Genomic DNA, 16,593 nt, shown 5'->3' on the forward strand with positions numbered 1-16,593 from the left:
GAACACAGAAATTAAGATTCCTGGAAACAAATGAAAATGAAGACACATCTTACAAAACCTCTGGGATGCCATGAAATCAGAACTAAGAGGGGAATATATATCTCTAAGAACACACATCAAGAAAGTAGAAAGATCACAAATTAACAGCCTAACGTCACCTAAGGAAGCTGGAAAGAAAGACCACCAAAACCATAACTTCAGCAGAGGAATACAGATCACCAAATAAAAGCCCAAATATGGGACATAGAAGGCACAAATATCTTAGAAAAAAATCAACAAAACTTTAAAAGTTGGGTCCTTGAAAGGATAAACAAGACTGATGGACCCCTAGCCAGAATGACTAAGGAAAAGAGAAAAAAGCTCCAAAAAAACACAATTGGAATTGAACAAAACCAAGTCACAACTGACACTGAAGAAATGCAAAAGATTATCAGAGACTACTATGCACAACTTTATGGAAACAAACTTGAAAACCTAAATAAAATGGAAGACTTTCTGACATCACACAACCTCCCAAGGTTGAAACAAGAAGAAATTTAGACCCTAATAGACAAATAACAACCCAGAAAACTGACTCCATCATAAGAAAATTACCTACAAAAAAATGGTCCTGGACCAGATGACTTTCCAGTAGAATGCTACAAAACATAAAAGAAGGAGCTGCTACCAATCCTATTGAAAGTATTCCAGGCAATTGAGAAAGATGGAACATTCCTCAAATCATTTTATGAAGTTAACATCACACTGATACTCAAACTGGGTAAAGATCCAACAATGAAAGAGTATTACAGGACAATATCCCTGATGAGCATAGAATCAGAAGTTCCCAACAAGATTCTAGAAAATTGGATTCAACAACACATCTCAAAAATCATCCACCATGACCAAGTAGGCTTCATCTTAAGGATGTAGAACTGGTTCAACATCTGCAAGACCATAAATGCTATTAAACATATCAACTGATGTCAAAACAAGAACCACATGATTATTTCATTTGATGCCAAAAAAAAAAACCTTTAAATAAAATCCAGCATCCCTTCTTGATAAAAATCCTTAAACACCTAGACATAGAGAAAACATAACTCAAAATGTAAAAGCCATCTATGATAAACGCACAGCCAACATATTGCTAAAAGGACAGAAATTGGAAGCATTTCTCCTGAAAACCGGAGCCAGATAAGGCTGCCCACTCTCAACCCTCCTATTCAACATAGTGTTTGAAGTCCTAACTAGAACAATTAGACAAGAGAAGGAACTAAAGGGTGTCCAAATAAGAAAAAAGAAAGTTAAGTTATCCCTCTTTGCTGATAGGATCCTATACCTTGAAAACCCAAGAGCATCTGTCAAAAACCTCCTCGCACTGATAAAGGACTTGGACAAAGTCTCAAGGTAAAAAATAAATGTACAAAAGACTGTCACATTCTTATATACCAACAACAAACAGTCAGAGAACCAAGTAAAAAGCATAACCCCATTCATAATAGCCACCAAAAAAAAAGATAAATATCTTGGGATAATCCTGACCAGAGAGGTGAAAGATGTTTACAACAAAAACTACAGAACTCTGCTCAAAGAAATCAAAGACACAAATAAATGGAAAAGTGTTCCAACCTCATGGATTAGAAGAATCAACAATGTTAAGTTGTCCATTCTACCAAAGGCAATCTACAAATTCAGCAAAAATACCCATTAAATAATCATCATCATTCATCTCAGACCTGAAATGACAATACAGAAATTCATATATGGAAACAAAAGACCACTAATAGCCAAAACAATTCTTAGCAAAATAAACAAAGTGGGAGGAATCACACTTCCAGACTCTAAATTTTATTATAAGGTTACAATAATCAAAACAGCCTGGTATTGGTACAAGAATAAGTATATAGACCAATGAAACAGGACAGAGATCCTGGAAGCAAAATCTCAACCTCTCAACCAACTCATCTTCATCAAAGTCTCAAAAACAACCACTAGGGACAGGAGAACCTATTCAGCAAATGTTGTAGGGAAAACTGGCTGACCACATGCAGAAGATTTAAACAGGACCCCTACCTATCACCATGAACAAAAATCAACTTGAAATGGATCAAAGTCTTAAATGTAAAATCTCAAACTACATGAATCTTAGAAAACTCCCTCATGGAAATCAGATTATACCACCAATTCCTGATCAAAACCCCCAAAGTCCATGCCATAAGAGATCAGATAGACAAGTGGGACCTTATTAAATTGAAACGTTTCTGCAAAGCAAAAGAACCACCAAGAGAGTGGGGAAACAGCCCGCAGAATGAGAAAAACTGTTTTCCAACTGCATAACCGACAATGGCCTAACATCCAGAATGTACAAGGAACTCAAATGTGTTGAAAGGTAAAATCAAACAGCCCCATTAAGAGGTGGACAAAATATATGAATAGACACTTCTCAAAAGAAGATATACAAGCATCCAACAGATACATGAAAAAATGTTCAGCCTCACTAATCATCAAAGAATTACAAATTAAAACCACACAGAGATACCACCAAACTCAAATCAGGATGGCCATAATGATTACTCAGAAAACAACAGATGCTGAAGAGGATGCAGGGAAAAGGGAATGCTTCTACACTGTTGGTTGGAGTGTAAACTAATAGAACTTCTGTGGAAAACAGGTGATTCTTAAAAAATCTAAAAATCAACCTTCCATATGACTCACAATCCTCCTTCTAGGAACATACCTAGAGGAACTCAAATCATTCTATAAAAAAGATACCTGCACATGCATATTTATCGCAGCACTATTCACAATAGCAAAAATACGGAACTAACTGTGCTGTCCATTGAAAGTAGACTGGATTTTTAAAATGTGGTACAGTGGAATACTATGCAACCATAAAGAAGGATAAAATTATGGACTTTGCAGTAACTTGGATGGATTTAGAGTCTATAATACTCAGTGATCTATCACAGAAACAAAGAACTGAGTACCACATGTTCTCACTCATAAGCGGATCCTGAATACTTATCATGATACTGTAAGAAAGTGATTGGAAGTAGTGAGAATCTGCCAGGGGAGAAGAGGGTACACAATATGAGTAAGCGTACCTGATCTCAAACCAGGCAAGTTGGGACCAAAGAGAGATCTAGAGTTTACCTGTGCATTGACCACTTATCTACCTAATCCTGAATTGTACCCCATATCTTTAAAATAAATAAATAAAATATATATTAAAAATAAATGAATATAACAGCTTATGTCACAAATCAGGTAAATAGGTGAAAATGAAAAAATAATACAGGTGCACTTTTTTTTTTTGCTTTATTACATATCACAGATAATTTGATTTTTACAAATTAATGGTTTGTGGCAACCTTGCATCCAGCACATCTCTCTACATCATTTTTCCAATAGTGTGTGCTTACTGCGGGTCTGTGTGTCACATTTTGTTAATTCTTGCAATATTTTAAGCTTCTTCATTATTATTATATGTGGTAGAGTGATCTATTATGAGTGATCTTTGATGTCACTATTGTAATTGTTTTGGGACCCCACAAATTACCCTCATATAAAACGGTGAACTTAATAAATGTGTGTGTTCTAGCTTCAACAATTACCATTCCTCTGTGTGTCTCTCTCTCCTTGGGCCTTCTTGTTCCCTAAAAAATAACAATATTGAAAGTAGGCTATAGTCACTCCTAAAATGGCTTCTAACTGCTTAAGTGAAAGGAAGAATCATGTCTCTCACTTTAAGCAAAAAACTAGAAATAATTAAACTTAATGAGGAAGGTATGTTGAACGTTGAGATGGGTTAAAAGCTAGGATTCTTGTGCCAATCACTCAGTTAAGTGGTGAATGCAAAGGAATAGTTCTTGAAGAAAATTAAAAGTGCTACTTCAGTTAATACATGAATAATAAAAAAGCAAATAAATAAATAAAAAGTTGTATTGCTCATATGAAGCAAGTTCTAGTTGTCTGGATAGAAGATCAAACCAGCCACAGCATTTACTTAAGCCAAAACCTAATCCAGAAGAAGTTCTTAAATCTCTTCCATACTGTGAAGGCTGAGAGAATAGAGAAAGCTTCACAAGAAAAGTTGGAAGCTAGCAGGGGGAGATTTAAGGAAAGAAGCCATCTCCATAATATAAAAGTACAAAGCAAAGTGCTGATGTAGAATCTATTTTAATCCAGTCCACTTTCAATTGACAGCACAGTTGGTTCCATGTTGGTTCCATGTTTTTACTATTGTGAATAGTTCTGAAATAAACATGCATGTGCAGGTATCTTTTTTATCGCAAGTGATCCAGAAGATAACTGATGAAGGTGTCTACACTAAATGATAGATTCTTAATGTAAATAAAAGAACCTTCTATTTGTCATCTAGGACTTTTGTAGTTAGAGAGATGTCAAGTCCTGACTTCAAAAACTAAGCTAACTCTTTAAGGTGGCTGTTGACTTCAAATTGAAGTCAATGTTAATTTATCATTTCAAAAACCCCTGCGTCATTAAGAATTATGCTAAATCTACTTTACCTGTGCTCGATAAGTGGAACAATAAAACCTGTATGACAATGCATCTTTTTACAATATGGTTTCCTAAATATTTTAAGTCCACTGTTAAGACCTACTGCTCAGCCGGGCTCGGTGGCTCAGCCTGTAATCCCGCACCTTTGGGAGGCTGAGGTGAGTGGATTGCCTGAGCCCGCGGGTTCGAGACCAGCCTGGGCAGGCGAGACCTAATCTCTACAATAAATCAAAAAATCAGCCATGCGTGGTAGCACATGCCTTTAATTCCAGCTACTTGGAAGGCTGAGGTGGAAGGATCGCCGGAGCCTAGCAGGTCGAGGCTGCGGTGGCCAGGAGCGGCCACTGCACTCCAGTCTGGGTGACAGAGTGAGACTCCAACTCAAAAAAAAAAAAAAAAAAAGACCTACTGCTCAGGAACAAACAAAAAAGATGACTCTCAAACTACTTCTCTTTGACAATGCACCAGGTCACCAAAGAGCCCTGATGGAAATATGCAAAGAGATTAATGTTGTTTTAATGCCTGCTAACACAAAATCTATTCTGCAACCCATGAATCAAGAGATAATTTCAAGTCATAAATCTCATTTTTAAAAAATATTTTTTGTAAGGTTGTAGCTACCACTGAGAGTGATTTCTGTTACTGATCTTGGCAAAGTCAATTGAAACTTTCTAGAAAGGATTCACCATTCTAGATGTCATGAAGAACATTTCTTACTGATGGGAGAAGGTCAATATTAAATTATCAATATTAACAAGAATTTAGAAAAAGTTAATTCCAAGCTTCATGAATAATGTGGACTTCAAGATGTCAGGGGAGGAACTAATGGCAGATGTGGTGGAAATATCAAGAGAGCTAGAAATGGAAGCAGGACTGGATGATGTGACTGAATTGCTGAAATACCACTATAAAACTGGAATGTATGAGCAGTTACTGCTAATGAATGGGCAAACAAAGTGGTTTCTTGAGAAAGAAACTACTCCTGGTGAAAAATGCTATAAACATTGAAATGACAACAAGGATTTAGAATATAATTTAGTCAATAAAGTAACAGCAGGTTTTGAAAGAATTGACTCCAATATTGAAAGAAGTGCTACAGTCTGAAAAATGTTATCAAAGAGCATCACATGCTACGGAAAAATATGTCATAAAAGGAGGAGTCAGTGTGGCATAATTTGTTGTCTTATCTTAAGAAATTGCCATGGCCATCACAACTATCAGCAATTGCCACCCTGATTAGTCAGCTGCCATCAATACCAAAACAATAATCTCTTTCAGCAAAAGGATTACAACTTCTCAGAGACTCAGATGGTCAATAGTATTTTTTAGCCATAAAGTATTTGTAATGAAGGTATATACATTATCTTTTAGACATAATATTATTGTACATTTAATAGTCTACAGTGTGGTATAAATAAAATGTTTATATGATCTTGGAAACCAAGACATTTGTGTGATTTGCTATTTTGATGTTTGCTTTCTAATGTCATTTTTTTGGTTTTCATTTTTCTCCAGTACTGCCTTCTTTCATGTTTACTTATGTATGTATGTGTGTATGTATTTATTTATTTATTTTTGAGTTGGAGTCTCACTCTGTCACCCAGGCTGGAATGCAGTGGCACACTCATGGCCACTGCAGCCTTGAACTGCTGGATTCAAGAGATCCTCCGCCTCAAGTTTACTTATTTATAAAATACCACTGACATTCTGTTCTCATTTTTTTAAGAATCAAAAATATATTATTTAAAAATTTAGAGAGAGAGAGAGAGAATGAGGAGAATCATCTTCCCAAGGTAGGGGAGGGGAACAATGCTTGAGAAATTCGTGGACTGGGCCCCATTTCTTTTTTATTTTTTGAATTGGAGTCTCACTCTGTCACCCAGACTGGAGTGCAGTGGCTGCTCCCACCACCGCAGCCTCGACCTACTGGGCTCTGGCGATCCTTCCGCCTCAGCCTTCTAAGTAGCCGGAATTACAGGCATGCACTACCATGCCCAGGTGATTTTTTGATTTACTGTAGATATGAGGTCTCACTGCCCAGGCGGGTCTCGAACCCGCGGGCTCAGGCAATCCACTCACCTCAGCCTCCCAAAGGCGCAGGATTACAGGCTGAACCATCGAGCCCGGTTCCCATTTCTTTTTTTATGTAACTTTTAGTTATCTTTTAGTAGTTACCCTGAGATTACAATTAATCTCTTCAATTTATAACAATGTGATTTTACTAATTCCTTCTTAACTTCAAAAGCATGCCAAAATTCTGCTTCTGTACAACTCTATCCCCCTTTTTGCAATCATGTCATTAATTACATTTTTATTATAAAAATTCCACTACTATCGATTTTTCATTCATTTTAATGCATTTGTCTTTTAAACCATATGAGGAAAAGAGAAGTTACAAACAAACAATAACACAATAATACTGGCCTTGTATTTTTATATGTAGTCACCTGTACCAATTTTATTTATTCATGTGGCTTCATATGACTGCCAATGTTCTTTTATTGTAGCCTGGAGAACTTTCTGTAGAATTTCTTGTAGGTCAAGTTACCACAGAAAAACACTCTCACCTTTTATTGTTCTGGGAATTTCTTAATTTTGCCTCATGTTTGAAGTGTGTTTCTTCCAAATACAGAATTCTGAATTGAAATTTTTTTTAGCATTCTTTGCATTAAGAAATCTACAAATTGCAAATATTATCCTCCTGCCTTCTGACCTCCAAGGTTTCAGCTCATATACTGTTAATCTTGAGGCTCCCTTGTTCATGATGAATTGCTTCTCTTGTGGTGACTATAAGATTCTTTATGTCTCTAGGCTTGATAGATTGATTATAATATATCTTGGTTTATGTTTTTCTATGTTTATCCTTCTTGGATTTCATTGAGTTTTTTTCTGTAGATCCATGCCTCTTAGCCAATGTGGGAAATTTGCAACCATTATTTTTTCAAGTAGTCTTTTGTCCCTTTCTCTCTCTCCTCATTTCCTGAGACTCTCATTATGCTTATGTTGGTTCACTTGATGGCATCACATAGGTCTCCTCAGCTCTGTTTACTTTTTTTAAATTATTTTTCCTTTCTGTTCCTCAGACTAGATCATTTCATTTACCTATCTTCAAGCTTACTATTTTTTCTGTCTGATCAAATATGCTATTGATACCCTCAAGTGAATTATTCGTTTTAATTATTTCACTTATTGTACTCAGTACTATTGTACTAGATTTTATTTCTTGTATGGTTTTTATCCCTTTATTTATATTCTCTATTTTTAAGACATTTTTCTAGCTTCCTTTAATCTATGGTTTCCTTTTTTAGAGCTTACTTATATTTGGTTTAGAAACTTCAATGTCTCTACTTCATGAGAGCGTTTCTGTTAAAATTATTTTGTGAATAGGCTCTATTTTTTTTATTTCTTTGTATGCTTTATAATTTTTGTTGAAAACTAGACATAATAGACATTGTAATGTGGTATTATTTCCCTCTTTATAGTTTTTTAGGAGCTTTTTTTTTCTTGTATGTGTTGTAGATGTTAGTTTAGTGAGTCTTCTGAGCAATTTCTTGCTGTGTGTTATCTTGAGATCTCTAGTGTTTCAGCTTATGTTCAGTTAGTATTTGACAGAGTTTTTTTTTTTTTAACACCTGGAATAAAAAACAAACAAGACAAAACAAAACAAAACCAAAAAAAAACCACTTTAAGTCTTGACAGGCTGGCTCTGTGTTAGGGCATTTCTTCAATGCCAAGTAGTTCTAGAAAAGAAGAAAAGAGTGGCTTTTTAAAATGTAATATTAATCTTATTTTGTTTCTTCAGCATCAGTTAGTAAATAGAAATAATAAATAAATTGTGTGTATTGAATACATTTCTGAAAAATTTAAAGATTTTCTGACAGTAAGAAATCTTTTTTACTCAGCTGGCATTTCCTTAAGAGCAACTACTCTGCCTTCTTCTAAATTTCTAGCACCTAACACCATGCTTGGTATGTAATAGCTATCTGTGCTTGGTAAGTAATAGCTGTTCAAAACTTTTATATAACTGTGTTAGTAATCTTCTTAGAGAGCAGCACCTTAACAAATTCTGAATGTATCGACTTGAACACAACCGTGACATGGCTTTTCTTTGCATAACTATCTTCCATGTTAAACCTTGACCTCTAAAGTAAAATTATATTTAATAAAAACCCAGGACCACTATTAAGCTATACAGCAGATGTTGTTTATATGCTCTGTTGCTTACTTGATATGACATTTACATTTACTCAGTAAAATATGTGTCAGGTCCTTATGTTACAGTCAAGAGCCAGAAGAAGTGTTTACAGAAGTGTTTATAGTGTGTTACAAGAGAGTAGTTAGAAACAAAGGAAGAGGCCACTGATTTTCCTCAGGGAATCTGGGCAGGCTTCAAAGAGGTGGTGATTTTTGATCTGAGTCTGAAGGTGTGAGAGATGAAAGACATTTTAATGAACCATGATATCCAACACAATCTTTATAACAAAGTTTCAAAAAGCAGTCATAAGTTTTAGTGAAACTAGCAATATGTTTTTTTTTAAATGCTTGCCACTTGCTTTGCTGTGTAAAGAAATAAAAAACAAAGGAAAACATGCCATCTAGAGATAAGAGCAATTTAAACTGAGCCCACTCAATGGAGCATTTAATTCAGATTCTTCATATAATTTCCTTTTATTTAAACCATTATTAAAAGATATCCTCTAGCTTATCACATGTGAATTTTAAGCCTCAGTGGTATTAGCTTTGAAACATACAGAGCACTTCTGGGATTAAATTAATTTAAGCAGTGGTCCCTGGTACTGAGCATTTGATTGCCCACAATACAGAAGGCTTTATTCATGTTATTGATTTTTTGGCAAATATATTGGGTGAAAATCCCCTGATATTGCTGACAGTCATTCATTCCAAATTTTATTGGATTTGTGAGCCATTTTTATCCGTGTTTAAACTTGTGATATCTTTCTATAAATAGAACGACCCAGGTGTTAACTGCAAAAAAAAAATCACTGTTATGCAGCTGTATCCTTGGCTTGTGTCTCTGATGCTCTGTTACAAGTGCTTTGATTCCTTTTGTTTTAATTTTGCTTTGTCATTTCCAAGCCAGTCAATAAAAGAGAAAGTGTAAAATTCACTTCAAGTTATCTAAGGAGAGAGAGCTCTTTGTCTTCTTAAAAACCCAAAGTGCTAAATTATATGCTTTGATTTTTTTTAGGTAAATTGATTTTTGCCTCTCCAAATACACATCTTAGATTTGTCTTTGAAAGCAAGACAATTGAATTAATATTTATTATATATTTAATTTTAAACAAAAATATTATGTAAATATTTTTCTCATGCTGTGGTATATATATTCTTTATAGCTCACTTCTAATGTGCAGTGTCTGATATTTCACAGTGGTGGAAGAATCTTTATGCAAATTTAAAGGCCCAAAGTTATCAAGCCTAAAGCTGCTAGCATTTACAATTTAGTGATCATGGCATTAGGAATAGAATTTGCTTAACCTTTGAAGTGTCCTTGGACATATACATTGTCCACAAAAATGTCAGTCTTTAGACCTCATGGGAGAACAATTTATCTCAGGACAAAAGAGTTAATAAGAAAATAAAAAGCAAAACAAATAACATTCTTATAACACAATAACAAAAACTCACCTCTTAGAATTTTTAATAAGAAAATAATATACATTTTTACATTGAATTTCCAATGGCATGTTTGAATAGCTAATTATTTTGGTAGTATTTTTCCCCCAACCCATATATCTTTCTCTATTTCACTGTTGTTGTTTTTTTCTCAGTTAGTGGAAAAAATAAACTTATGACTGGAAAGAGTACTTGGCAAAGAAGGTGACATCAGAAACCACTAGGAAAGTGGAAATTAGAATATATGAGATCAGGAACTCAGAAAATAAACACACAATTAGGGAAGACAACAAATTCGATGTAGCCACAGCTTCACACCTGTTTATGTTTTCCAAGTACATTTGTGAACACACATAGCAACATTTTTATATTGCAAATCATCGATATTCTATCTGCTTTCTCTAATTCTGCTTAAGGTAAAATAAAGCACTGGATTAGATTCTTGCAACAATTCTATCACCAAAAAGCTGTATAAGCTTTGATAAGAAATTAAACCTCTCTGACCTCAGCTTATTTAAGCTGATTTCAAGTTGGTAATTATAATTTGCTCTCCTCTTAGGTGCCAGTATTTGTGCCAGATTCTGGGATCCCAGAGATGAAAAATCACTTTCACTTCAGTTGTTGTACCTGCCTCCTGCTTTATCTCCCAATTCCAATTTCACTCCACTGAATAACTTCTCAATTGTCCACACTGCTCCAAAGTGTAATGGAAATCTTCTCAAAGGTTTTTAAATGCTGCAATAGCATCCTGTGTCCTTCATTAAATTTTTTTTATTCCCTTTGAATGTATACATGATCTCAATGGTCAGTCTCTCTCTGCCTCTCTGGATCTATTTCCACCCCTCCTCACTAAGCCTCATCCATAATAATCTCCACCTTGCTTCAGCAATACCCTTTCTGGTACTCCTTCTGTTCCTTCTAGTATGTGCACTTCTTTCCACCTGAAACATCATTCTTTTTTTTTTTTTTTTTTTTTTTGAGTTGGAGTCTCACTCTGTCACCCAGACTGGAGTGCAGTGGCTGCTCCGGGCCACCGCAGCCTCGACCTGCTGGGCTCCAGCGATCCTTCCGTCTCAGCCTTCCGGGTAGCCGGAATTACAGGCATGCGCTACCACACCTGGCTGATTTTTTGATTTATTGTAGAGATGAGGTCTCGCTGCCAGGCGGGTCTCAAACCTGTGGGCTCAGGTAATCCACTCACCTCAGCTTCCCAAAGGCGCGGGATTACAGGCTGAGCCACCAAGCCCAGCTGGAAAAATCATTCTTTATCACTTTTTTTTTGTCCCTAACTTCTATTAATCTTTTGTACATCAGTTTCTATGATACTCTTCCTTTAGGCATATGTCACCTCTGATCTTGTTGATGAATCACAGAAATTAGCATGTAGTATTATACATTTCTATATCTCTAGTGCCTTAAATATTACCTAACATGATACATTTTCTAATTCATTGAGTGACTATTTGTTGAACACATGGGGGTCAAACATCGTATAATTACAGGATCTAAACATACAAAGAGTACGTCATATTAATGAAGAAATTAATGAATGAACAAAGACAGATTATATCCTTATTCATAAAGACTGCTGTCTCATAGGAGAAAAGATACACAAGCAAAGAATAAAACAAAGAGTGTCTATCAGTTCAGGTTTAGTGGAGGAAGCAGATCTTTTCAATGTATGTCAGTGGAAAGAAAATCTAATTTAGGGAATGTATACCTTAGAAAATTGTTGAAAGAACTGGAAATGGAAGTCAAGATCTGCCAGTGAGTTGTTGAGTTTCAGTGCGTATCACCTAAGTGGTAATCCAGAGGACACTATGCTGCTACTGCTGTCAAAACTGTCCCTCATTCACAGGCTGGAGGCAATTAAAGGCTAAGAATATGAGTGTAGGGCTCCTGCCTGTTTGTGCTCTGGTTTCCACCACTTTGATAGCCATGACTAAAAGCAGAAAGAAGAAGGCTTCCACCTAACTTTAGCTGTAGAAATCACATGACAGAGCATGTAACCAGGCAATCTTGAGCAAGTCTGTGAAACATATGTTTACCAGGGCACCCAAGAAGAACAAATAATATAACGAGGGCAAATCATTCTGGAGCATCAGTTTGTCTTATGGAGAGTAATCTAAACAGGAAGCCAAGAAAGAGTAGGATCTTCAATGTGCTAAAAGAAATTTTCAAAACCTGTCGACTAAGAATACTATACTTGGCAAAATTGCCTTTCCAAAATGAAGACAAGATCATGACTTTCCCAGTCAAATAAAAGTTGTGGGAGTTCATCACCACTGAATTCTTGCTAAAAAGAATTCTTTAAGTTGAAAAATTATGCTAAATGGCAATATGGGAACACAAGGAAGCATAAAACTCACCTGTTAAGAAAAATATATAGACAAACACAGAGCATAGTACTTTAATATTTTAATCATAGTGTGGAAAACACTTTTAATCCTAGCATAAATGTGGAAAGGTAGAATTATTAAGAATAATGATCATTTCAATAATTAATTAATCAAAGCACAATATTAAAATGTAATTTTGGCATTAATAACATAAAGAGTAGGAGTGTAGGGAGAAACAAACATATAGAGTTTCTGTATATAAAAGAAGTTGTTTATCAGCTTAAAATAGACTATTATCATGATAAGATGACTTATGAAACCCTCATAGTAGTCACAAAATTTATAGTAGATACACACAAAAAAGTAAAAAGGAATTAAAGCATAACACTGCAAATAAAGATCAAATTACAAAAAAAGACAACAAGAGAAGAAATGAAAGAGCTAAAAAATAATAATAATAATATTGGCACCTAAGAAGAGAGTAAATTATAATTACCAACTTGAAATCAGCTTAAATAAGCTGAGGTCAGAGAGGTTTAATTTCTTATCAATGCTTACACAGTTTTTTGGTGATAGAATTGTTGGAAGAATCTAATCCAGTGCTTTATTTTACCTTTAGCAGAATTAGAGAAAGCAGATAGAATATCTATCATTTGCAATATAAAAATGTTGCTATGTGTGTTCACAAATGTACTTGGAAAACATAAACAGGTGTGAACATAGAAACTGATGCACAAAAGGGAGTGGGGAGGTTGCCAGACTATGCTGAGCACAACTTACCGCAGACTAGCCTTAGTGGTGCAAGAAGCCAGCTTGCACCTTCCACCTGGCATTGTTGGAGGTCCTGGTGTGCCTGCTCTTTCCAAGAAGCTGCTCAGATATGAAGCATCTCCAAATGAACTGATTAATGATAAATTGGGAATAGCCTATCCCATCATTGATGTGATTTCTAATATGATACCACAGCCAGCTAGGAGGACACAACAGAGTGAGAAGCAAGAAGAAATGGAATAGCACTCGATCATCCCTTATAAAGAACACAACAATGGGATTTTCTTAATGCCATAGACCTTAGACCTTTTAAAACATGGTGGTGGTAATAAGTGGAAGAGAAGAATGTTTCCATCTCTTCCTATATTGACTGTTCTTATTCCACTAGTCTCATTAGCAGGACTGTTCTACTTAGCCTCTGTGGAAGGGCACGTCCCCCAGGGCTGCACCAGCACAACCAGCTTCTGCTTCTACAGCCTACTTTTGCAATCACCATGCTAGTGTATGTGTTCTTCCACCTCTGGACTTGGATGGGCATTAAATGCTTCAGGCATAATTAATGCAACCAGAGCCAAGGTGTGTACGTGTTAATGATAGATTTTAGGCATCTATCTCTGAGAGCTCAGCAAGATGGAAGAGTGGAGACCCAGTGTTAGCTTGCCGGAAAGATGCTTTGCATATGTCAGGCTTAAGACCATGGGGGATTTAAGCTACAGAAACTTCTTTTTACTATAGTCTTGTTCTGCCCTTGTTTTTGAAGATTCTGACTTATAATTGTTGTATCAGAAAAAACATTTTGACAAAATGTCACTCCTGATCATCTTCTGATGACTGTTTCTAATCTCATTCATCTAAAAGTTATTTAAAATTTTGTTTGTTTAGCTTCAAGCTCTTTAGTAAAGTCAAGTGTTAGGAATGACTGAAGTAATTAAAAAGGAGCTGTGTTGGAATAGTCGTCGAGAAATGCATTGAATTAGTGTGGTACAAAACCATATAACAAAATGGAAATTTCATGGACTCAGAAAAATTCTGAGTTTGTAAAATTCCCTCTATTTCTTTGACATCAAATGTTCACATTAACAATAGAGTAAGAAGTTGACATTTCACATTTTAAAAAAGACAGAAAACAATTAACAAAATGTCAAGCATAAGTTCTTACCTACCTATCATTACTTTAAATTTAAGTGGATTAAATTCTAATCAATAGACATAAGGTGGTCTAATGGGGGAGAAAAAACAAATATGATGTAACCCTAGATTCTCTACTAGATATTGACTTTAGCTTTAAAGACACACATAGACTGAAAGTGAAGTAATGAGAAAAAATATTTCATGTAAATGGTAATCAAAAGAGAGCAGGAATAACTATAACTTTATCAGACAAAAATAGATCTTAAGTTAAAAACAGTAAGGAGAGCAACAAAAATCATTATATTATGATAAAAAGTTTGGTTAATTAGTAAGACATAACAATTATCAAGATATATTCTCCTAGCATTAAAGCACCCAAATATATAAGGCAAATATTAACAGAAATTAAGAAAGAAATAAATAGTAATATAATAATAGTAGGACACTTCGGTACTCTATTCTCAACAAGATATCAATCATTCTGACAAAAAAATTAACAGAGAAACAGCAGACTTAAACAATATGTTCATTTAGGTACACAGAGATGTACCTAAATGAACATATTTTTAAAAATCAACATTTCATCCAATAGCAATAGAATGCATATTCTTCTCAGACATATACAGAACCTTCTCCATCATATATCTTATGTCAGGACACAAAATAAGCTTTAATAAGTTTAAGAAGATTGAAGTCATATCAAGTAAATTTTTTTTTTACCACAATGGTATAAAACTAAAATCAATAACAGGAGGAAAACTGAAAAATTCAGAAATATGTAAAACAACATACTCCCAAAATTCAAAAAATGTCAAAAGAAAAATTTAAAAATATCTTTAGACAGATGAAAATGGAAACAAAATATACCAAAACTTATAGAATGCAGTAAAACAAAGTAGTAAGAAGAAAAGGTCTGGAGATAAATTGCCTGCATTAAGCAAAAAAGTTCTCAAATAAACAACTTTATACTAAAAAAAAAAAAAAAAAAGGACTAATTAAACCCCAGGTGAGCAGAGAGGTGAAAAAAGAATAGAGCAAAATAAATGAAATACAAGAGGCAAGAGATTCTAGGAAGATCGTGAAGTAGAAAGCACCAAAAATATTTATCTTCACCTAGACAACAATCACAATGACAGAATCTCTCTGATATAACTATTTTGGAAGTCTGGGTCTATTTGAAGGATTGCAAATTTCAAGGGAAGTCATGAAGTAAACAGCAGTTAACTTCAGTCAGTGTTATAGTTTTGCAATTATTTGTAGTGATACCATTTGTCCTTTCTCTTAATCATTTGTATGTTTGCTTTACCATTGAGTTTTATACTTTCATGTGTTTCCATAATAATAAATGTCATCCTTTCACTTCCAGGTTTAGGACTCCCTTGAAAATTTCTTGTGATGAATTTCCTCAGCTTTTGTTTGTCTAGAAAATATTTTCTCCTCCTTTGTGAAGAATAATTTTGCTGAATATAGTCTCCTTGTTGGTGTTTTGTTTTTTTTTTTTCTTTCAGCACTTTGAATATATTATTTCAGTCTTTCCTGCCCTGTTGGATTTCTGCCAAAATATCTCCTGTTTCTCTGATGGGGTTATTTCATAGGTGAATACATACTTTTCTCTCTGTGTTAAGAATTCTCTCTTTGCCACTAACTTTAGACATTGTGGCTACAGTGTGTCATGGAGAAGAGCTTTTTGCATTGTATCTGTTTGGGAATCATTGGCCTCCTGTGTCTGTATGTCTAAATCTCTTGCTAGATAGACTTGGGATGTTTTCATTCATTATTTCATTAAATGTGTGTTTCAACACTTTCATTCTTACTTTGCCTTCTGGGATACTGACAATTTGTATATCTGGTTGCTTTGTGGTGTAGCTTATATTACAAAGGCTTTGTTTAATTTTAAAGTTCTTTTTCTTTATTTTTGTCTGACTGGATTATTTCAGATCTGTCTTCATATTCTGAGATTCTTTCTTCTTCTAGATCTTTTATTATTCTTTCCTCTTCTAGATCTTGTTAAAGTTTTCAGATTTATTTTGTATTTCAGTGAATTAATTCTGGATTTCTATGCGATTAATTTATTCTATCAACCTCTTTGATAAATTTCTCACATATTCTGAATTGCTTTTCTGATTTCTTTATATTCGTTTTTAATTTCTCTTGTATCTCCTGAGTTTCTTCAGTCTCAATAATTTGAATTCTTTTTCAAGATTCTGTGAAT

At 34.7% G+C, this 16,593-nt stretch overlaps 1 pseudogene; it reads left to right on the forward strand.

Moving 5' to 3' along the window:
* The first annotated feature begins 13,595 nt into the window (after positions 1-13,595).
* Positions 13,596-13,810, forward strand: LOC110596596 (annotated as a pseudogene).
* Positions 13,811-16,593: the final 2,783 nt, after the last annotated feature.

This window comes from Carlito syrichta, unplaced genomic scaffold, assembly GCF_000164805.1.
Source record: "Carlito syrichta isolate Samal-C Ts95f unplaced genomic scaffold, Tarsius_syrichta-2.0.1 Scaffold311462, whole genome shotgun sequence".
NCBI lineage: Eukaryota > Metazoa > Chordata > Mammalia > Primates > Tarsiidae > Carlito > Carlito syrichta.